This window comes from Pocillopora verrucosa, chromosome 11 (assembly GCF_036669915.1).
Source record: "Pocillopora verrucosa isolate sample1 chromosome 11, ASM3666991v2, whole genome shotgun sequence".
Lineage (NCBI taxonomy): Eukaryota > Metazoa > Cnidaria > Anthozoa > Scleractinia > Pocilloporidae > Pocillopora > Pocillopora verrucosa.
Genome location: NC_089322.1, coordinates 15404270 through 15428212, shown reverse-complemented (window position 1 = coordinate 15428212; position 23943 = coordinate 15404270). Strand labels below are relative to the sequence as shown.

Below are 23943 nucleotides of genomic sequence, written 5' to 3'. Positions count from 1 at the left end.
GCTACTCCCTTTCATCTTAAAGTCTTCCCTTTCCTAATGTCCACTCGGATGGTCGGATAGCCGTTTACTATAGTCATAACTAATTCAAAGCTTTGCGTTGTTTATGATTCAAGGGTAAAGTGATGATTGAATAACAAAAAGTATTAAGAAGTATGAGTTTGCGATGTAGATCGCAAAAAACCTCATCTTGGTCCATAAAAGGCACAAAGGAGCAAAGAAAATTAATATCTGGTGTTGCTAACCTCACGATAAGTCAAAAACAATAACTTATTCATTAACAGTATCCCAACAGACACCAGCCTTGTTCTTGAAAAGTGACGTTTTCGAGATTTTTATAGATCACTTTTGACAGATTCCTACAAGGTTTCACCGGTGGCTTTTCAATGTTAAATGCCATTTCGGAGAGAAACAATTTTCATCTGTAGTTGGAAGCTTCATTTAGTATTTGTTTTTTTTTTCGTAATTGCAATCTCTGGCAGGAAGGTTTAATTTCTTACTGATTATGAAATTCCCTGTCTTAAAAGAGATTGCCCTAACGACTGTCGCTAAAGGATCACGAAGTGTCATATTTCAAGAAGCTTACAGCATTACGGTAGAATCCTAATAGATGGCTTTTCGGTGGAAAATCATGAAATCCTTTCTCGTAATAAAATCTTACACGGCGATTTTGTTTGGGTTTCGAGGAGATTTCGCCACCTATTTATTGTTGAAAAAGATTTGGAGAATTCCTCCTTCTTGCGAACCGATGAAGGAATCCGTCACGCACGTTTTACCGTCTTTGATTATTACTTTCTTTGTGTCATCAAATATTTAAACCACTGAGTGCAGGTTGAACAAGAGCCACAAGATAGGTAAGAGGAGAAATTTTTTTTCATGAACGAAACTCGTGAAGCTGCTGTTTCTTAACAAAACTTTACTTTGTGAGGATCTCTTAAATTTTGAATCTATATGTAACTATCATCGCCGAGTTATTCCAGGACATTGACTGAATTTCAGTCATATTTACTCTCTTGTTTTACTTGTATTTTATAGTTAAATATGGTTGGGATCTTGCTGGTTATAAACTCTCAATATAATTCCCATCTTTATTATTTGATATCACGAGGTTCTATGAAGTGTCAAACTTTCTTAGTAGAACTTGATATTTTACGAAACGGAGAGCTCTGAATTTTATTTCCTAATTGCCTGAAGTTAAGTAAATCTCTGCTAACGAGCTGCTTTTGTTCGCATTAGAATGAGAATACGAATTATTATGCAACAGCCTGATTGACTTTTGATGAAAGGCGAAAACATGCACTTCCACGTGATGATAATGAAGTCGTGACTGTGATGATATAATTTTACTGCATTACACTGATTTCATATTACTTAATGAGTTGAGTTGTCCAATCAGAAAGACTTTCCTCCTAAGCTACTTTAATAATATGTATTCTGATAATTCACCCTGACGCCATTCGCCTAATTGGATCAAAACAGCTTTTTCTTTTCAGTTTTGACAATCATCTTACACTGTTTACTGTAGCTCATTTCTAACTTTATTCTAGACAGTTTCATCTTAACACGTTCTGTTTCACGATCTATCAACTCTTTTCCATTCTGACTGAGTCAGGTTACGAAAATACCACATTTATTAGCTAAGAAAATACACATTCATATACGTAATTCAGTGTGGCCCGTCAAGGCTTGCTCACGTTCTACCAATATTCGTGGGCACAATTTCCTATCAAACGTAGGTTACACGACAATCATACCCGTTAGTCCCTTTGCGCTTAACGCCCTAAAAATATCCGATTAGATACACCATTTTTCGCAGAACTGAGTTTTATTATTCCTGTTCTATTCCTTTTTACTATTCCTGCAATGCTTCCTGTTCCATTCTTCGAATGTACTTTAGCGTTAGCGAAATAACAACTTACCTGTTAAACAATTAACAATATGATAAAACAATAAAATCACTTTGGAGCATAGAAAAGCTCCACGGCAATAAACCCGTGGAGATAAATGACCCATATGTTACTCATTTTTCTGTTAATAGGAAATGACTATTCACACAGCACCAACAACAGATCTTACGAAGCCTTTAAATCCTGGATAATGTACAGACTCGAGCAGTGCCTGCTCAACAGATGGTCTCCACAAATCCTATACAACCTTGCTACACTCAATCTTTTAGTAAATGGAAACCCACCCATACGTTTGTGAACGGGCAACAATTTACGGAATATAAAGTGTATTTTCCAGCAAAAAGAAGCTAGAGTATTACGCATCTTTCGTGCTCTCCAAACTTCCCGCGTGCTTCATGTCTCGATGAACGCACGCTGACGTGTGAACCAATTGTTAATTGTCGCATAACTTTTGCTGTACGTAAAACGTGCGTAAAAGGATAAGAGTTAAGTGAATAGGTCTGGGCAATATTAGAGGATATGCTTGGATGGGAAACGATAAATCAAAACATTTTACAACTATTCACCGACGTGGAGGTGAATAGTATTTGTAATTCGTTTCCGAACTAGCCAATCAGCGCGCGTGAAAAGCACTCTTCACCTGAGTGGTATATACGAACATCCGGCACTGCTATCGGATAGTCAATATTGGTAAATGCATGAGAAAAAAAAAAAAAGAAAAAAAAAAACGAAAAGAGTACAATTATTGCTCCTATAACTTTTAAAAAGGATATTTCAAACTTTGGGTTCAATAGTTTTGTGATGGTTAGGAACCGGTGTCGGACGATCAGGCGCTGTATATAAATCCTAAAGCAAAGTTTTCACAACAGCCGACTGACAACCAGGAAAACAAAGGAATTATGGGCATAAAAATTATCATCACAGTCAAATATAATAAATAGTAGGAAATGCACCTTTGACTCACGTCGAGGTTGGTTTCTATAATTTATTTCTGAAATTGTAGCTCACCTATAGGGTTCACTTTTGAAATCATGTGATAAAAATCTTTTGGAAATAAGGGACCAGTCAGTGTCATGTTTTTTTTTTTTTAATCATTGAAATGGGTTATTATCTTATTGTTCTGTGAAGGTGTATGCCTTTTTTTACGAAGGAAAAGAAACTATTTTGGGTGTTAGCGATCATATTTTAAAGTACACTTACCTGCGTTTTTTCCATCAATGATACAGACCAAACAGAAAACAAGGCAAAAAATAAAAACAAGCTTGATTGTGAGTTCTGTCTTGACGCTGACAGCAGTATCTTCTTCTCGACCTCTCTGCGAAAAGAGAAATAAAGGCTGTTTACGTTTGTTCAATATCAAATCAAATGAATTGATATTCTCTTATCATATGGATCATTAATCGAAAACATGTCCATGAGGTGGGACATTTTGACCCATGAAGACCCGTTAGGTTGTCAAGCTATTTTTAACTCATTATTTTTTGATAGCGCACGGTAGGATATTGCCTGTGGTCTCGATGGGGTGATTGCTTTTACGGCTTACAGTTATAATTTGGCCATTTTATGACTACTTAGTAATTTCTTCTCGTTTCCATTAAAGAAAGAATTTTAAGGCTGACTATTTTAACGACAAACTGTTTAAATTTGTCAATGTTTACGTCTAACGGCAAACTTTTTTGGCCCTTTTACGGCCAACGGTAAATCTCATTGAGACTAATTCTTCGCCCGTTCATTGTGTAGTCTTGTGGGACGGCGTCACGTCGTAAACAAACGTCATGACATATTGAAGTAACAAGAAAAAAATATGGAAATATCAATAGCCCGGAATATGAATGAAAAAAAATAAGATAAGCATACAGTTAGTTTAACATAAACCAAAGGGAAACAATTGGTGACCGACATGGAAATTTTAAGAAAGAAAAGAACACAAGTGTTATTGGTTTGGAAAGCAAGAATTGTTATAGAAAGTTATTATTTTAAATTGATGTGAATTGACTCGTTACACTTTCGATCGCTGTCCACACGGGTGGTTCAGCCAAGAATGATGTTTGGCTTGTGGCGACGCAGAAAAAAGAATTTGAGAACACCTAAACGATTTTTTTTAAGCACGTGTCCTAAACCCTTTAATGGGCAAAAAATAAAAGAAAAATTTTTTTCGACGGGACGTCGAGAGGAGCGCTTATAGCATTCATTTGAGATCATGACCATGAGAAAAGAGGAAATGGTCACGTAGACCTCTTGATTGTTAAACAAATTCTCCTTGTCAGCTCCTTATGAAATCTATAGAGAACAATATGGAGAATATGCATACTAATGTTAGGGTGTAAAGGGGGTTCACCGTTAACCGTAAAAGGGCCAAAAAAAATTAAGCCGTTAGGCGTAAACTTTGTCGTAAAAATAGTCAGCCTTAAAAATTATTTCTTTAATCGAAACGGGAAGAAAATAACCTAGAAGTCGTAAAATGGCCAAATTTTAATCGTTACCCGTAAAAGCACCATATCGGTACCATCACCCCATTGGAACCCACAAGCAATATCCTACCGTGCACTATCAAAAAACAATGGGTTGAAAATAGCCTGAGGACTCAAGGAGCCCTCATTGGTAAAAATGCATTACCTCATAGACATGTAATTCGATTAATGATTCATATGATATGCGAATATAACTTTATCGGATTTATCATTGAACTAGCATAAACAAGTTCGCAGAGAGGTCGAGAAGAAGAAACTGCTTTCAGCGAGAAGACAGAACTCACAATGAAGCTCGTTGCTGTTCTTTGCCTTGTTTTCTGTTTGGTTTGTATCATCGTAGGTATGTGTGCTCTAGAATAATCGTAATAATAACAAATTTATTTAAGGAGGGTAACACACAACAATTCAACTGATGAATTAATCGCCCTCGATCATTAGAATAAAAATGTATTCGAGTTTTATAAAATTGGTCGAAAGGTCTATAAGAATATAAGTTACAAACTAGATAAAATGAAAAAAGCCGCTTGAGTCAGGTTAAATTGCATCCGGACTGAGAATCCTACTTAACCTTCTGTGTAGTCTAAAAAAATGATCGCTAACACCCAAAATAGTTTTCCTTCTCCTTTCCCCTCTCTGGGTTTGTCGTATTGGAAAAAAATATCACACGCTTTCGCAGAACAATGAGATAACAACCAATTACAATGATCTTTTAAAAAACACGACACTAACTGGTTCCTTATTTCCGAAAGATTTTCATCAAATGATTTTAAAAATGAAGCCTATGGGTGAGCTTCAATTTTAGAAGTAAATGAAAGAAACCAACCGCAAGGTGACTCAAACATGCATTTTCTATTTCCTATTTGACTGTGACGATAATTTTACGCCCATAATTCGTTTGTTTCCCTGGTTGTCAGTCGGCTGTTGTGATAACTTTGGTACAGGTTTCACAGCGCCTGATTGTCGGGCACCGGTCCTTAACCATCATAATACTATTGAACCCAGAGTTTGAAATATTTCCTTTTGAAGTTTTAAGAGCAATAACTGTACTCTTATGGTTTTTTTTCTCATGCATTTACCTATGTTGACTATCCGATAGCAGTACTTGATGTTAGTATATACCACTATAGTGAATAGTGATTTTCACGCGCGCTAATTGGCTAGTTCGGAAGCGAACTGCAAGTACTATTCACCTCCACTTCGGTGAATATTTGTACAATATTTTGATTCATCCTCTCCCATTTTATTCCAAGCATCTCCTCTAATACTACCCAGATCTATTTACTTAACTCTTATACTTTCACGCACGTTTTACGTACGGCAAGACTTACGCGACAATATAAAAACACCTTAAACGTAGTTCCATATCAAATTCCAGGTTTTTTAAAAGGCGTATGCCATTCACACAAATCGAAATCGCGAGAGTACGGAAAAAGGTTGAAAAGCCTTCAGCACCTACACGTTTCTCGCAAGTTCGTAAATAAGACGTTTTCTTTTCGCACGTTTTCCGCATAAAAAAGCTTTCTCCTCAAACCTCTGGAATGTCTGAAGACCTTTTAACCCTTTAACTATCATCAGTGACCAAGATAAAACTTCTCCTTACAATATCAATACGATATCAAGAAGACAGGTGATGAGAATAAAGAAAAATACTTATTAGGGGATTATTAGTTGATCCAACACCAAATTCTCCAAACTAACATCACAAAAACTATGTGGCAGACAGTAAGGAGAATTACTAATGAGAATTTGGGAGTTTACGGGTTAAGACGTTTCTGGTAATTTGGGTGCACCTACACCAGTTTACTACTTACGTTTTATTCAGATCGTGTCTCAGGGGAGAACTGAAGAAAACTGACCGCCAATAAGGGGAGGAGGGAGGGCAATAAGACCATTAAAGATCCTGGAACCCACCTCCCCCCCCTCCCTTAGCGATAAAATATATAACGAGCGGTTCTTAACTGATCCAGTTTTTCCTCTTCCACAGAGCGAAAGAAGACAGCTCGCTCTCAAAATGACGTCAATGGTTATATATATATATATAATTTTTTGGATTTACCATTCACTGGTTTTTTTTTTTCATCTAGGTGAAGAGAGTTCCAGCGATGCGCCTTTACGAGGTATCATAAACATTACTTTTAGAGAGTTTTAGATCCACGTTTGGTGTGATTACCGCAAACGTAAAACCTGTTAGAAATTGTGGTTAGAAAATAGAAGTTTTGAGACTTTCAGCTTTTTAGATCGACGTCGGCTTACGACTGAAAAAGTCAACATGTTCGCTGCCATCTTGAATTACACAGAAAATGGAGGTCCTTCATCTCAAACACAAACTGTAGCTGAAAGATTGTTTCCTAGCGTTCCAAACGGATTGGTTGTAACAGGAGCCCATTACCCGGAGCATTCATACCAGTTGTACTCTTGAGTCAATCCTGTCCCGTATCTTTTTATTTTTAGAACTAAGATACGTGGGGGGCTCTTTAATTTCCCGCAAAACCACGCTGACATTCGCACAACACCATTAAAGAGAAAAAAAATGGAAATTTTCCGCCCTCTTCGCCATTATTAAAGGACTATCGTGTGGCCTGCATGTGACATAAACAATAGAGGACCACGGCTCTCTTATGATTGGCTATTATGTAAACACCCGCGAAAACCCCGTGGAAGGCGCCTCTCAAAATAAAAAGATACGGGACAGGGTTTACTCAGAGGGTAAGTATGGAAGATTGAAGCTCCGGATAATGGGCTCCTGGTTATGAAGAAAAGACTTCACCTCACATATATTCTTATAGGCCATACGCGAGCGCTATCGAACAGGAAGACAAAAACCGTCAAGGGAGCATAAGTACCTGAAACTGCCTAGCCCGAAAATAAAACGTGGACGGCAAACGGCGAACATGACCGCTGGAGTCTGGTCACGTGACCCCAGACGTTTTGGTCACACGTATTCAGAAACAAACATAGATACTAATGTTCGGGTGTCAAGGGTTAATAGACTGCCGAGATATATACACTCGTTCCTGTATTTTCATCCGCGATCGTAACCATCACATTTAAACTGCATGCCTTGTTGTTGGTTTTTTTTTCTATCCTTTTAGAATGCAACGATAGAGAAAAGGCCACGAAAAATTGCCCAGCTGGGAAGAAATGTATGGCTGTTATTGGGAAGAGAAGAAGAAGTCGCCTTATATGTGTAACTCAGGGGAAGAGCGGCGATCAGCCTGAGTAAACTATTCCACGCGAAGAGTCCCGTAAATCAAAGGAATAAAACGCTAAATTGTTTAAAGACGTAAATAATTAAAGTGTTTTAGAAATCATGAAGTTTCAATTGCCATTGACGCAACACAGCAGTCAAATGTCGGAGATCTGCAATTGGATCAAATTTGGCTTCCTCGCCCCAATCTCCAGCTCAAAATCTCAAACAGTGCGAAAATAAAACTTGATGGAAACGTTCTAGATATTTATTTTAGGAAAGAGATATTAGCAACGTTTTTTAAGACCGTGACTTACTTACTTGATGACACGTTTACTGCCTCTGACATGAAGCAAGCAATGAGGTGTACTAAATACGACACGGCAAGTCCTAATGTCGCTTTCCTGTTGTCTGTGTAAATTTATTACTTCACTTTCTTTTCAGTTTTCTTTCTGGACCGATAAATAGTCGCTCTATATTCCAATTACAATTGCCGTTATGTTTTGTTATATCCATATGTTATTCTGGGAATTTGAGCAGGCTGACTATGTTTACGACAAATGGTTTGAATTTGCCAATAATTACGTCTAACGGCTATAATTTTTGGCACTTTTACGGCTTATGGTAAACCTCATGGAGACTCAGTCCTCGCCCATTTATTGTGTTGTCTTGTGGGACGGCGCTACGTCGTAAGCAACCATCATGACATATTGAAGTAACAAGAAAAAAATATGAAAATATCAATAGCCCGGAATTTGAATGAAAAAAATAAGATATGCATACAGTTAGTTTAACATAAATCAAAGGGAAACAAATAGTGACCGACGTCGAAATTTTAAGATAGAAAAGAACACAAGTGTTATTGGTTTGTAAAACAAGACTTGTTATAGAAAGTTATTATTTTAAATTAACGTGTTACACTTTCGATCGCTGTCCACACGTGTTAGAAGAATTCCTCTCTAACACTCGGTTGAATTTCCTTTATTTTCTGGTTGAACTCTGAGTACAATTCTTACTTTCGGGGTCTAGTTCAGTCTGGACCTTATTCACCACAGTTCAGCTTATTCCTTTCGACATAAGTCCACACTGCTCTATTTTGCTATATTCTCTGATTGAAAGATGCTGTGCACCAGCCTATAAAGGCGGCACAAAAGGTGACACTACGAAGCTGTCAATCTTCTTCCATCGTCATCATTCTATCTCAATCAGCGAATCACGTTAAGTTACGTACCACAGAGCCTGCATAATTAGTTTGCGTCTTCGAGTTGTTTACGCAGTTACAAAAGCATTTTCTACCTTAAATTTCTTACATTTATGATTAAGATCGGCCAGAACAGAAGCAAGATTGATAATATAAAAATTCTAATAAACTTAGTAACAGAATTAAAATCATGCTTGAAAAGGTATCTTAAAAGAAAATTGTACTTGAAGGTTGTTACATAACAACAGAGTAAACACATATTCGAAGAAGAAAGGGCGTACCCAAGGTACAGCCCCTAAGAAAGCTACGTGCTATTTGCATAAGTGATATAATTACAAATTTAGTGTGGCAGATGAAAGTACTTCACGTTTACACCTTAAATCATCTCTAAGAAAAAGAGGGCAAAAAATAAAAACCATTTTCCTGATCGGGAATTCGACATGGATTTAGCCTAAAAACGAGGGTGTTAAGTGGATAACAGTATGAAAGGGGGTTATTTCCGGGAAAGTCCTGTGCGGGATCAATTTTATAGGGTAGATTCATTTTCTTGGTACTTAATTATTTTTCTCAGCGACATAATGAAAATATACCGGTAACTAGCCGCAAACCGCCGTTTACGCAAAAACATCTGTCTCCATGTCAATTTCACAATCATAATAAGGAAAAGGTGACCAAACTCTATCTGTTAGATAAGACCGCCAAAAGGAATAAGAAATGATCAACTGGCTCATTACAATGTTTACGGAATGGCTCATGCTAATATATTATTTCCATTTATCTTCACGTTCAAATAAGTCAAAAATCACCCATTATGGAAATTCTTGCTAGATGCCAATTTTGTCTTTTAACACACGGGTGGTCCAGCCAAAATGATGTTTGGCTTGTGGCGACGTAGAAAAAAGACTTTGAGAACACCTAAACGATTTTTTAAGCACGAGTCTTAAACCCTTTTCATGGGCAAAAAATAAAAGAACGATTTTTTTCGACGGGAAGTCGAGAGGAACGCTCATAGCATTCATTTGAGATCATGATCGTGAGAAAAGAGGAAATGATCAGGTAGAGCTCTTGATTGTTAAACAAATTCTCCTTGTCAGCTCCTTATGAAATGTATAGAGAACAGTATGGAGAATATGCATACTAATGTTAGGGTGTAAACCGTTTGCAATAAAAGGGCCAAAAAAATTTAGCCGCTAGGCGTAAACTTTGTCGTAAAATAGTCACCCTTAAAATTCTTTCTTTAATCGAAAGTGGAAGAAAATTAGCTGGAAGTCGTCAAATGGCCAAATTTCACCCGTAAAAGTACCCCTCGGGCCATCACCCCATCGGAAAATATCATAAAAAACAATAGTTTGAAAATAGCCTGAGGACTCAAGGGGCCTTCATAGATAAAAATGCATTACCTCATAGACATGTAACTCGATGAATGATTCATATGATATGCGAATATAACTTTATCAGATTTATCACTGAACTAGCATAAAGAGCATTTGTTTCTCTTCGTAGAGAGGTCGAGAAGAAGACACTGCTTTCAGCGAGAAGACAGAACTCACGATGAAGCTCGTTGCTGTTTTTTGCCTTGTTTTCTGTTTGGTTTGTATCATTGCAGGTATGTGTGCTTTAGAATAATAATGATAATAATAATAATAACAAATTTATTTAAGGAGGGTAACACACGACAGTAATTCAACTGATGGATTAGTCGCCCTCGATCCTAAAGATACTTTCATTAGAATAAAAATGTATTCGAGTTTTATAAAACTGGTCGAAAGGTCTATAAGAATATAAGCTACAAACTAGATAAAATAAAAAAAGCCGCTTGAGTCAGATTAAATCGCCTTCAGACTGAAAATCCTACTTAACCTTCTGTGTAGTCTAAAAAATGATCGCTAACACCCCAAATGGTTTTCCTTCTCCTTTCCCCTCTCTGGGTTTGTCGTATTGGAAAAAAAATCACACACTTTCGCAGAACAATGAGATAACAACCAATTACATGACGCTAACTGGTTCCTTATTTCCGAAAGATTTTCATGATATGATTCCAAAAGTGAACCCTATAGGTGAGCTTCAATTTTAGAAATAAATGAAAGAAACCAATCGTGACGTGACTCAAACGTACATTTCCTACTATATTTGACTGTGACGACAATTTTACGCCCCTAATTCCTTTGTTTCCCTGATTGTCAGTCGGCTGTTATGATAACTTTCATAGGTACAGGTTTCACAGCGCCTGATTGTCGGGCACCGGTCCTTAACCATCATAATACTATTGAACCCGGGTTTGAAATATATTTCCTTTTGAAGTTGTAAGAGCAATAACTGTACTCTTATGGCTTTTTTTTTCATGCATTTACCTATATTGACTATCCGATAGCAGTACGTGATCTTAGCATATACCACTATAGTGAATAGTGATTTTCACACGCGCTTATTGTCTAGTTCGGAGACGAACTGCAAGTACTATTCACCTCCACTTCGGTGAATAATTGTACAATATTTTGATTCATCCTCTCCCATTTCATTCCAAGCATCTCCTCCAATACTGCCCAAACCTATTTACTTCACTCTTATCCTTTCACGCACGTTTTACGTACGGCAAAACTTACGCGACAATATAAAAACACTTTAACGTAGTTATATATCAAATTCCAGGTTTTTTAAAAGGCGTATGCCATTCACACAAATCGAAATCGCGAGAGTACCGAAAAATTGTTGAGAAGCCTTCAACACCTTCGCAGGAGCGCGAGTTTCTCGCAAGTTTGTAATAAAACGTTTTCTTTACGCACGTTTTCCGCATGGAAAAGCTTTCTCCTCAAACCTCTGGTAATCATTGCGGAATGTCTGAAGACCTTTTAAGATGTTTCTGGTAATTTTGGTGCACATAGACCAGTTTACTACTTACGTTTTATTCAGATCGTGTCTAAGGGGGGGACTGTAGAAAACTGACCGCCAATAAGTGGAGGAGGGAGGGCAATAAGAACATTAAAGATCCTGGAACCCACCTCCCCCCCTCCCTTGGGGATAAAATATATAACGAACGGTCCTTAACTGATCCAGATTTTCCTCTAACACAGAGCGGAAGAAGACAGCTCGCTCTCAAAATGATGTCAATGAATATATATATATATATATATATAATTTATTATTATTTCCTGTTCACTGTTTTTTTTTTCCATCTAGGTGAAAAGAGTTCCAGCGATGCGCCTTTACGAGGTATCGTAAACGATGCTTTTAGAGAGTTTTAGATCCACGTTTAGTGTGATTACCGCAAAAGTAAAAGCAGTTAGCAATCTGTGGTTAGAAGTTAGAAGTTTTGAGACTTTCAGCTTTTTAGATCGACGTCGGCTTTCGACTGAAAAAGTCAACATGTTCGCCGCCATCTTGAATTACTTCATTTCAAACGCAAACTGTGGCTACAAGATTGGTTTCCCAGCGTTCCAAACGGATTGGTTGTAGCAGGAGCCCATTACTCGGAGCATCCATACCAGTTGTACCCTTGGGTCAATCCTGTCCCGTATCTTTTTATTTTTAGTTATGAAGAAAAGACTTCACCTCATATATTCTTATAGGCCATACGTGAGCACTTTCGAACAGGAAGACAAAAACCGTCGAGGGAGCTCAAGTACCTGAAACCGCCCTGCCCGAAAATATAACGTGCACGGCAAACGGCGAACATGACTGCTGGAGTCTGGTCACGTGACCCTAGACGTTTGCAGTCACATATGTATTCAGAAACAAACATGGATACTAACGTTCGGGTGTCAAGGGTTGATAGACTGCCGAGATATATACAATCGTTCCTGTATTTTCATCCCCGATCGTAACCATCACATTTAAACTGCATGCCTTGTTGTTGGTTTTTTTCCCTATCCTTCTAGAATGCAACGATAGGGAAAAGGCGTCGGAAGATTGCCCAGCTGGGTTCGTATGTATGGCTGTTGTTGGGAAGAGGAGAAGTCGCCTTCAATGTATACCTTCGAGGAGGAGGAGCGGGGGTCGGCCTGGGTATACAATTCCACGCGACGAGTCCCGTAAATCAAAGGAATAAAACTCTAAATTGTTTAAAGACGTATATAATTAAAGTGTATTAGAAGACATGAAGTTTCAATTGTTATTGACGTAACACAGCGATCAAATGTCGAATATGTACAATTGGATCAAATTTTGGCTTCTCACCCCAACCTCCAGCCCAAAATTTCAAACAGTGCGAAAATAAAACTTGATGGAAACGTTCTAGATATTTATTTTAGGAAAGAGATATTAGCAACATTTTTTAACACCGTGACTTATTTACTTGATGACCCGTTTACTGCCTCTGACATGAAGCAAGCAAGGAGATGTACTAAATGCGACACGGCAAGCCTTAATCTCGCTTTCCTGTTGTCTGTGTAAATTTATTACTTCATTTTCTTTTCAGTTTTCTTTCTGGTCAGATAAATAGTCGCTCTATATTCCAATTACAATTGCCGTTGTGATTTGTTATATCCATATGTTATTCTGGGAATTTGAGCAGGTTGACTATTTTTACGACAAATGGTTTGAATTTGCCAGTTATTACGTGCAACGGCCAAATGTTTTAGCCCTTTTATGGCTTATGGTAAACCTCATCGAGACTCAGTCTTCGCCTATTCATTGTGTTTTCTTGTGGGACGGCGTCACGTCGTAAGCAACCATCATGACATATTGAAGTAACAAGAGAAAAATATGGAAATATCAATAGCCCGGAATTTGAATGAAAAAAATTAAGATAAGCATACAGTTAGTTTAACATAAACCAAAGGGAAATATATAGTGAGCGACTTGGAAATTTTTAGATAGAAAAGAACACAAATGTTATTGGTTTGTAAAACAAGACTTGTTATATAAAGTTATTATATTAATGAAGAAAGGTAAAATGGTTTCCGTGCCTGATGTAAACATGCGTGAGGTTGGGAGAACACGAGATAAGTGTAGGAATCGCTTCTCCCAACCTCCCAATTGTTTACATCAGGCTATGTAAACATGGAAACCATTTTACATTTCTTTTATAAAATAACTAACGAAAGGGGAACGAAAACTGCGTTTACATACGCTCATGTAAGATGCTTTTTTGGCCGATCAGAGCGCGCATACTATTTGAATTATTTTATAAATTAATGTGTTACACTTTCGATCGCTGTCCACACGGGTGGTCCAGCCAAAAATGATGTTTGGCTTGTGGCGACGCAGAAAAAAGACTTTGAGAACACCTAAACGATTTTTATAAGCACGTGTCCTAAACCCTTTTTTGAGATCATGACCATGAGAAAAGAGGAAATGATCAGGTAGAGCTCTTGATTGTTAAACAAATTCTCCTCGTCAGCTCCCTAGGAAATGTATAGAGAGCAGTATGGAGAATATGCATACTAATGTTAGGGTGTAAAGGGGGTTCACCGTTAACCGTAAAATGGCCAAAATAATTTAGTCGTTAGGCGTAAACTTTGTCGTAAAAATAGTCAGCCTTAAAATTCTTTCTTTAATCGAAACGGGAAGAAAATTACCTGGAAGTCGTCATATGGCCAAATTTTAATCGTTACCCGTGAAAGTACCCCTCGGGCCATCACTTCATCGGAAAACATCACAAAAACAATGGGTTGAAAATAGCCTGAGGACTCAAGGGGCCTTCATAGGTAAAAATGCATTACCTCATAGACATGTAACTCGATGAATGATTCATATGATATACGAATATAACTTTATCAGATTTATCATTGAACTAGCATAACAAATAACAAATACATTTAACAGTAATTCAACTGATGGATTAGTCGCCCTCGATCCTAAAAGAACCATCATTAGAATAAAAATGTATTCGAGTTTCATAAAACTGGTCGAAAGGTCTATAAGACCTAAAAAACCTAAATCTAAAAAATGATCGCTAACGCCCAAAATGGTTTTCCTTCTCCTTTCCCTTCTCTGGGTTTGTCGTATTGGGAAAAAAATCACACCCTTTCACAGAACAATGAGATAACAACCAATTACAATGATCTTTTAAAAAACACGACACTAACTGGTTCCTTATTTCCGAAAGATTTTCATCATGTGATTTTAAAAATGAACCTTATGGGTGAGCTTCAATTTTAGAAATAAATGAAAGAAACCAACCGCGACGTGACTCAAACTTGCATTTTCTATTTCCTATTTGACTGTGACGATAATTTTACACCCAACACAAGTGTTATTGGTTTGGAAAACAAGACTTGTTATAGAAAGTTATTATTTTAAATTAATGTGAATTGACTCGTTACACTTTCGATCGCTGTCCACACGGGTGGTTCAGCCAAGAATGATGTTTGGCTTGTGGCGACGCAGAAAAAAGAATTTGAGAACACCTAAACAATTTTTTTTTAAGCACGTGTCCTAAACCCTTTACATGGACAAAAAATAAAAGAAAAATTTTTTTCGACGGGACGTCGAGAGGAGCGCTTATAGCATTCATTTGAGATCATGATCATAAGAAAAGAGGAAATGGTCTAGTAGAGCTCTTGATTGTTAAACAAATTCTCCTTGTCAGCCCCTTATGAAATATTTAGAGAACAATATGGAGAATATGCATACTAATGTTAGGGTGTAAAGGGGGTTCACCGTTAACCGTAAAAGGGCCAAAAAAAATTTAGCCGTTAGGCGTAAACTTTGTCGTAAAAATAGTCAGCCTTAATAATTCTTTCTTTAATCGAAACGGGAAGAAAATAACCTAGAAGTCGTAAAATGGCCAAATTTTAATCGTTACCCGTAAAAGCACCATATCGGTACCATCACCCCATTGGAACCCACAAGCAATATCCTACCGTGCACTATCAAAAAACAATGGGTTGAAAATAGCCTGAGGACTCAAAGAGCCCTCATAGGTAAAAATGCATTACCTCATAGACATGTAATTCGATGAATGATTCATATGATATGCGAATATAACTTTATCGGATTTATCATTGAACTAGCATAAACAAGTTCGCAGAGAGGTCGAGAAGAAGAAACTGCTTTCAGCGAGAAGACAGAACTCACAATGAAGCTCGTTGCTGTTCTTTGCCTTGTTTTCTGTTTGGTTTGTATCATCGTAGGTATGTGTGCTCTAGAATAATCGTAATAATAACAAATTTATTTAAGGAGGGTAACACACAACAGTAATTCAACTGATGAATTAGTCGCCCTCGATCCTAAAAGTACCGTCATTAGAATAAAAATGTATTCGAGTTTTATAAAACTGGTCGAAAGGTCTTTAAGAATATAAGCTACAAACTAGATAAAATGAAAAAAGCCGCTTGAGTCAGGTTAAATCGCATCCGGACTGAGAATCCTACTTAACCTTCTGTGTAGTCTAAAAAAATGATCGCTAACACCCAAAATGGTTTTCCTTCTCCTTTCCCCTCTCTGGGTTTGTCGTATTGGAAAAAAAATATCACACGCTTTCGCAGAACAATGAGATAACAACCAATTACAATGATCTTTTAAAAAACACGACACTAACTGGTTCCTTATTTCCGAAAGATTTTCATCAAATGATTTTAAAAATGAAGCCTATGGGTGAGCTTCAATTTTAGAAGTAAATGAAAGAAACCAACCGCAAGGTGACTCAAACATGCATTTTCTATTTCCTATTTGACTGTGACGATAATTTTACGCCCATAATTCGTTTGTTTCCCTGGTTGTCAGTCGGCTGTTGTGATAACTTTGGTACAGGTTTCACAGCGCCTGATTGTCGGGCACCGGTCCTTAACCATCATAATACTATTGAACCCAGAGTTTGAAATATTTCCTTTTGAAGTTGTAAGAGCAATAATTGTACTCTTATGGTTTTTTTCTCATGCATTTACCTATGTTGACTATCCGATAGCAGTACTTGATGTTAGTATATACCACTATAGTGAATAGTGATTTTCACGCGCGCTAATTGGCTAGTTCGGAAGCGAACTGCAAGTACTATTCACCTCCACTTCGGTGAATATTTGTACAATATTTTGATTCATCCTCTCCCATTTCATTCCAAGCATCTCCTCTAATACTACCCAGATCTATTTACTTAACTCTTATACTTTCACGCACGTTTTACGTACGGCAAGACTTACGCGACAATATAAAAACACCTTAAACGTAGTTCCATATCAAATTCCAGGTTTTTTAAAAGGCGTATGCCATTCACACAAATCGAAATCGCGAGAGTACGGAAAAAGGTTGAAAAGCCTTCAGCACCTACACGTTTCTCGCAAGTTCGTAAATAAGACGTTTTCTTTTCGCACGTTTTCCGCATAAAAAAGCTTTCTCCTCAAACCTCTGGAATGTCTGAAGACCTTTTAACCCTTTAACTATCATCAGTGACCAAGATAAAACTTCTCCTTACAATATCAATACGATATCAAGAAGACAGGTGATGAGAATAAAGAAAAATACTTATTAGGGGATTATTAGTTGATCCAACACCAAATTCTCCAAACTAACATCACAAAAACTATGTGGCAGACAGTAAGGAGAATTACTAATGAGAATTTGGGAGTTTACGGGTTAAGACGTTTCTGGTAATTTGGGTGCACCTACACCAGTTTACTACTTACGTTTTATTCAGATCGTGTCTCAGGGGAGAACTGAAGAAAACTGACCGCCAATAAGGGGAGGAGGGAGGGCAATAAGACCATTAAAGATCCTGGAACCCACCTCCCCCCCCTCCCTTAGCGATAAAATATATAACGAGCGGTTCTTAACTGATCCAGTTTTTCCTCTTCCACAGAGCGAAAGAAGACAGCTCGCTCTCAAAATGACGTCAATGGTTATATATATATATATAATTTTTTGGATTTACCATTCACTGGTTTTTTTTTTTCATCTAGGTGAAGAGAGTTCCAGCGATGCGCCTTTACGAGGTATCATAAACATTACTTTTAGAGAGTTTTAGATCCACGTTTGGTGTGATTACCGCAAACGTAAAACCTGTTAGAAATTGTGGTTAGAAAATAGAAGTTTTGAGACTTTCAGCTTTTTAGATCGACGTCGGCTTACGACTGAAAAAGTCAACATGTTCGCTGCCATCTTGAATTACACAGAAAATGGAGGTCCTTCATCTCAAACACAAACTGTAGCTGAAAGATTGTTTCCTAGCGTTCCAAACGGATTGGTTGTAACAGGAGCCCATTACCCGGAGCATTCATACCAGTTGTACTCTTGAGTCAATCCTGTCCCGTATCTTTTTATTTTTAGAACTAAGATACGTGGGGGGCTCTTTAATTTCCCGCAAAACCACGCTGACATTCGCACAACACCATTAAAGAGAAAAAAAATGGAAATTTTCCGCCCTCTTCGCCATTATTAAAGGACTATCGTGTGGCCTGCATGTGACATAAACAATAGAGGACCACGGCTCTCTTATGATTGGCTATTATGTAAACACCCGCGAAAACCCCGTGGAAGGCGCCTCTCAAAATAAAAAGATACGGGACAGGGTTTACTCAGAGGGTAAGTATGGAAGATTGAAGCTCCGGATAATGGGCTCCTGGTTATGAAGAAAAGACTTCACCTCACATATATTCTTATAGGCCATACGCGAGCGCTATCGAACAGGAAGACAAAAACCGTCAAGGGAGCATAAGTACCTGAAACTGCCTAGCCCGAAAATAAAACGTGGACGGCAAACGGCGAACATGACCGCTGGAGTCTGGTCACGTGACCCCAGACGTTTTGGTCACACGTATTCAGAAACAAACATAGATACTAATGTTCGGGTGTCAAGGGTTAATAGACTGCCGAGATATATACAATCGTTCCTGTATTTTCATCCGCGATCGTAACCATCACATTTAAACTGCATGCCTTGTTGTTGGTTTTTTTTTCTATCCTTTTAGAATGCAACGATAGAGAAAAGGCCTTGAAAAATTGCCCAGCTGGGAAGAAATGTATGGCTGTTGTTGGGAAGAGAAGAAGAAGTCGCCTTATATGTGTAACTCAGGGGAAGAGCGGCGATCAGCCTGAGTAAACTATTCCACTCGACGAGTCCCGTAAATCAAAGGAATAAAACGCTAAATTGTTTAAAGACGTAAATAATTAAAGTGTTTTTAGAAATCATGAAGTTTCAATGGTCATTGACGCAACACAGCAGTCAAATGTCGGAGATCTACAATTGGATCAAATTTGGCTTCCTCGCCCCAATCTCCAGCCCAAAATCTCAAACAGTGCGAAAATAAACCTTGATGGAAACGTTCTAGATATTTATTTTAGGAAAGAGATATTAGCAACGTTTTTTAACACCGTGCCTTACTTGATGACACGTTTACTGCCTCTGACATGAAGCAAGCAACGAGGTGTACTAAATATGACACGGCAAGTCCTAATGTCGCTTTCCTGTTGTCTGTGTAAATTTATTACTTCACTTTCTTTTCAGTTTTCTTTCTGGACAGATAAATAGTCGCTCTATATTCCAATGACAATTGCCGTTGTGATTTGTTATATCCATATGTTATTCTGGGAATTTGAGCAGGTTGACTATTTTTATGACAAATGGTTTGAATTTGCCAGTTATTACGTCCAACGGCCAAAATGTTTGGCCCTTTTACGGCTTATGGTAAACGTCATCGAGACTCAGTCTTCGCCTATTCATTGTGTTGTCTTGTGGGACGGCGTCACGTCGTAAGCAACCATCATGACATATTGAAGTAACAAGAAAAAAATATGGAAATATCAATAGCCCGGAATTTGAATGAAAAAAATTAAGATAAGCATACAGTTAGCTTAACATAAACCAAAGGGAAACATATAGTGACGGACTTGGAAATTTTTAAATAGAAAAGAACACAAATGTTATTAGTTTGGAAAACAAGACTTGTTATAGAAAGTTATTGTGTTACACTTTCGATCACTGTCCACACGGGTGGTCCAGCCAAAAATGATGTTTGGCTTGTGGCGACGCAGAAAAAAGACTTTGAGAACACTTAAACGATTTTTTTAAGCACGTGTCCTAAACCCTTTTCATGGGCAAAAAATAAAAGAACAATTTTTTTCGAAGGGAAGTCGAGAGGAGCGCTTATAGCATTCATTTGAGATCATGATCATGAGAATAGAGGAATAAACACGTAGAGCTCTTGATTGTTAAACAAATTCTCCTTGTCAGCTTCTTAGGAAATGTAAAGAGAACAGTACAGAGATTATGCATACTAATGTTAGGGTGTAAACGGGGTTAATCGTTAACTGTAAAAGGGCCAAAAAAATTTAGCCGTTAGGCGTAAACTTCGTCGTAAAAATAGTCAGCCTTAAAATTCTTTCTTTAATCGAAACGGGAAGAAAATTACCTGGAAGTCGTAAAATGGCCAAATATTAATCGTTACCCGTAAAAGTATCCCTCAGGCCATCACCTTTATCGGAAAACATCATAAAAACAATGGTTTAAAAATAGCCTGAGGACTCAAGGGGCCTTCATAGATAAAAATGCATTACCTCATAGACATGTAACTCGATGAATGATTCATATGATATGCGAATATAACTTTATTGGATTTATCATTGAACTAGTATAAAGAGCATTTGTTTCTCTTCGCAGAGAGGTTGAAAAAAAGACACTGCTATTAGCGAGAAGACAGAACTTACGATGAAGCTCGTTGCTGTTCTTTGCCTTGTTTTCTGTTTGGTTTGTATCATTGCAGGTATGTGTGCTTTAGTAATAATAATAATAGCAAATTTATTTAAGGAGGGTAACACACAACAGTAATTCAATTGATGAATTAGTCGTCCTCGATCCTAAAAGTACCATCATCAGAATAAAAATGTATTCGAGTTTTATAAAATTGGTCGAAAGGTCTATAAGAATATAAGCTACAAACTAGATAAATTAAAAAAAGGCGCTTGTGTCAGATTTAATCGCATTCAGACTGAAAATCCTACTTAACCTTCTGTGTAGTCTAAAAAGTGATCGCTAACACCCAAAATGGTTTTCCTTCTCCTTTCCCCTCTCTGGGTTTGTCGTATTGGAAAAAAAAAATCACACACTTTCGCAGAACAATGAGATAAGAACCTATTACAATGATCTGACACTAAATGACACTAACTGGTTCCTTATTTCCGAAAGATTTTCATCTTATGATTTTAAAAATGAACCCTATAGGTGAGCTTCAATTTTCGAAATAAATGAAAGAAAGGAACCGCGACGTGACTCAAACGCGCATTTCCTACTATATTTGATTGTGACGATAATTTTACGTCCATAATTCCTTTTTTTTAGTAGTTGTTAGTCGGCTGTTAGAATAACTTTGGTACAGGTTTCACAGCGCCTGATTGTCGGGCACCGGTCCTTAATCATCATAATACTATTGAACCCAGAGTTTGAAATATTTCCTTTTGAAGTTGTAAGAGCAATTATTGTACTCTTATGGTTTTTTTCTCATGCATTTACCTATATTGACTATCCGATAGCAGTACTTGATCTTAGTATATACCACTCAAGCGAAGAGTGATTTTCATGCGCGCTTATTGGCTAGTTTGGAAGCGAACTGCAAGTGCTATTCACCTCCACTTCGGTGAATAATCGTACAATATTTTGATTCATGCTCTCCCATTTCATTCCAAGCATCTACTCTAATACTGCCCAGATCTATTTACTTAACTCTTATCCTTTCACGCACGTTTTACGTACGGCAAAACTTACGCAACAATATAAAAACACCTTAAACGTAGTTCCATTTCCAGGTTTTTTTAAAAAAAGCGTATGCCATTTGCACTAATCGAAATCGCGAGAGTACGGAAAAAAGTTGTAAAGTCTTCAGCACCTACGCACGAGCGTGCGTTTCTCGCAAGTTCGTAAATAAAACGTTTTCTTTTCGCACGTTTTCCGCATGGAAAAGCTTTCTCCTCAAACCTCTGGTAATCATTGTGATAATGAGAATTTGGGAGTTTACGGGTTAAGACGTTTCTGGTAATTTGGGTGCACCTACACCAGTTTGCTACTTACGTTTTATTCAGATCGTGTCTAAGGGGAGAAGTGAAGAAAACTGACCGCCAATAAGGGGAGGAGGGTGGGCAATAAGACCATTAAAGATCCTGGAACCCACCTCCCCCCCTTGGCGATAAAATATATAACGAGCGGTTCTTAACTGATCCAGTTTTTCCTCTTCCAAAGAGCGAAAGAAGACAGCTCGTTCTCAAAATGACGTCAATGGTTATAAATATATATATATATATATTTTTTTTTTTTTAAATTTACCATTCAGTGGTTTTTTTTTTCATCTAGGTGAAGAGAGTCCCAGCGATGCGCCTTTACGAGGTATCATAAACACTACTTTTAGAGAGTTTTAGATCCACGTTTGGTGTGATTACCGCAAACGTAAAACCTGTCAGAAGTTGTGGTTAGAAAATAGAAGTTTTGAGACTTTCAACTTTTTAGATCGACGTCGGCTTTCGACTGAAAAAGTCAACATGTTCGCTGCCATCTTGAATTACACAGAAAATGGAGGTCCTTCATCTCAAATACAAACTGTGGCTGAAAGATTGTTTCCTAGCGTTCCAAACAGATTGGTTGTAACAGGAGCCCATTACCCGGAGCATCCATACCAGTTGTACCCTTGAGTCAATCCTGTACCGTATCTTTTTATTTTTAGAACTAAGATACGTGGGGGGCTCTTTAATTTCCCGCAAAACCACGCTGACGTTCGCACAACACCATTAAAAAGAAAAAAAATGGAAATTTTCCGCCCTCTTCGCCATTATTAAAGGACTATCGTGTGGCCTGCATGTGACATAAACAGTAGAGGACCACGGCTCTCTTATGATTGGCTATTATGTAAACACCCGCGAAAAACCTCGTGGAAGGCGCCTCTCAAAATAAAAAGATACGGGACAGGGTTGACTCAGAGGGTAAGTATGGAAGATTGAAGCTCCGGATAATGGGCTCCTGGTTATGAAGAAAAGACTTCACCTCACATATATTCTTATAGGCCATACGCGAGCGCTATCGAACAGGAAGACAAAAACCGTCAAGGGAGCATAAGTACCTGAAACTGCCTAGCCCGAAAATAAAACGTGGACGGCAAACGGCGAACATGACCGCGGGAGTCTGGTCACGTGACCTCAGACGTTTTTGGTCACACGTATTCAGAAACAAACATATATACTAATGTTCGGGTGTCAAGGGTTAATAGACTGCCGAGATATATACAATCGTTCCTGTATTTTCATCCGCGATCGTAACCATCACATTTAAACTGCATGCCTTGTTGTTGGTTTTTTTTTCTATCCTTTTAGAATGCAACGATAGAGAAAAGGCCTTGAAAAATTGCCCAGCTGGGAAGAAATGTATGGCTGTTGTTGGGAAGAGAAGAAGAAGTCGCCTTATATGTGTAACTCAGGGGAAGAGCGGCGATCAGCCTGAGTAAACTATTCCACGCGACGAGTCCCGTAAATAAAAGGAATAAAACGCTAAATTGTTTAAAGACGTAAATAATTAAAGTGTTTTAGAAATCATGTAGTTTCAATTGTCCTTGACGCAACACAGCAGTCAAATGTCGGAGATGTGCAATGGGATCAAATTTGGCTTCCTCGCCCCAATCTCCAGCCCAAAATGTCAAACAGTGCGAGAATAAAACTTGATGGAAACGTTCTAGATATTTATTTTAGGAAAGAGATATTAGAAACGTTTTTTAAGACCGTGACTTACTTACTTGATGACCCGTTTACTGCCTCTGACATGAAACAAGCAATGAGGTGTACTAAATACGACACGGCAAGTCCTAATCTTGCTTTCCTGTTGTCTGTGTAAATTTATTACTTCACTTTCTTTTCAGTTTTCTTTCAGGACAGATAAATAGTCGCTCTATTTTCCAATTACAATTGCCGTTATGTTTTGTTATATCCATATGTTATTCTGGGAATTTGAGCGGGCTGACTATGTTTACGACAAATGGTTTGAATTTGCCAATAATTACGTCCAACGGCCAAAATTTTTGGCACTTTTACGGCTTATGGTAAACGTCATCGAGACTCAGTCCTCGCCTATTCATTGTGTTGTCTTGTGGGACGGCGTCACGTCGTAAGCAACCATCATGACATATTGAAGTAACAAGAAAAAAATATGGAAATATCAATAGCCCGGAATTTGAATGAAAAAAATAAGATAAGCATACAGTTAGTTTAACATAAATCAAAGGGAAACAAATGGTGACCGACTTGAAAATTTTTAGATAGAAAAGAAAAGTGTTATTG

At 37.8% G+C, this 23943-nt stretch overlaps 4 long non-coding RNA genes across 4 annotated transcripts; all 4 read left to right on the top strand.

Moving 5' to 3' along the window:
• The first annotated feature begins 4567 nt into the window (after positions 1 to 4567).
• LOC131789916 (uncharacterized) lies at positions 4568 to 7686 on the top strand. The gene is made up of 3 exons (XR_009340647.2): positions 4568 to 4715; positions 6460 to 6492; positions 7468 to 7686. It is a non-coding gene; the product is annotated as an uncharacterized lncRNA (long non-coding RNA).
• Positions 7687 to 10251: 2565 nt separating this feature from the next.
• Positions 10252 to 12847, top strand: LOC136284076 (uncharacterized). Its single transcript, XR_010719070.1, has 3 exons — positions 10252 to 10369; positions 11941 to 11973; positions 12639 to 12847. It is a non-coding gene; the product is annotated as an uncharacterized lncRNA (long non-coding RNA).
• A 2836-nt stretch (positions 12848 to 15683) lies between these two features.
• LOC136277013 (uncharacterized) lies at positions 15684 to 18792 on the top strand. The gene is made up of 3 exons (XR_010715724.1): positions 15684 to 15836; positions 17598 to 17630; positions 18606 to 18792. It is a non-coding gene; the product is annotated as an uncharacterized lncRNA (long non-coding RNA).
• A 1487-nt stretch (positions 18793 to 20279) lies between these two features.
• On the top strand, positions 20280 to 23205 carry LOC136277071 (uncharacterized). Its single transcript, XR_010715771.1, has 3 exons — positions 20280 to 20396; positions 21977 to 22009; positions 22987 to 23205. It is a non-coding gene; the product is annotated as an uncharacterized lncRNA (long non-coding RNA).
• The last annotated feature ends 738 nt before the right edge of the window (positions 23206 to 23943 follow it).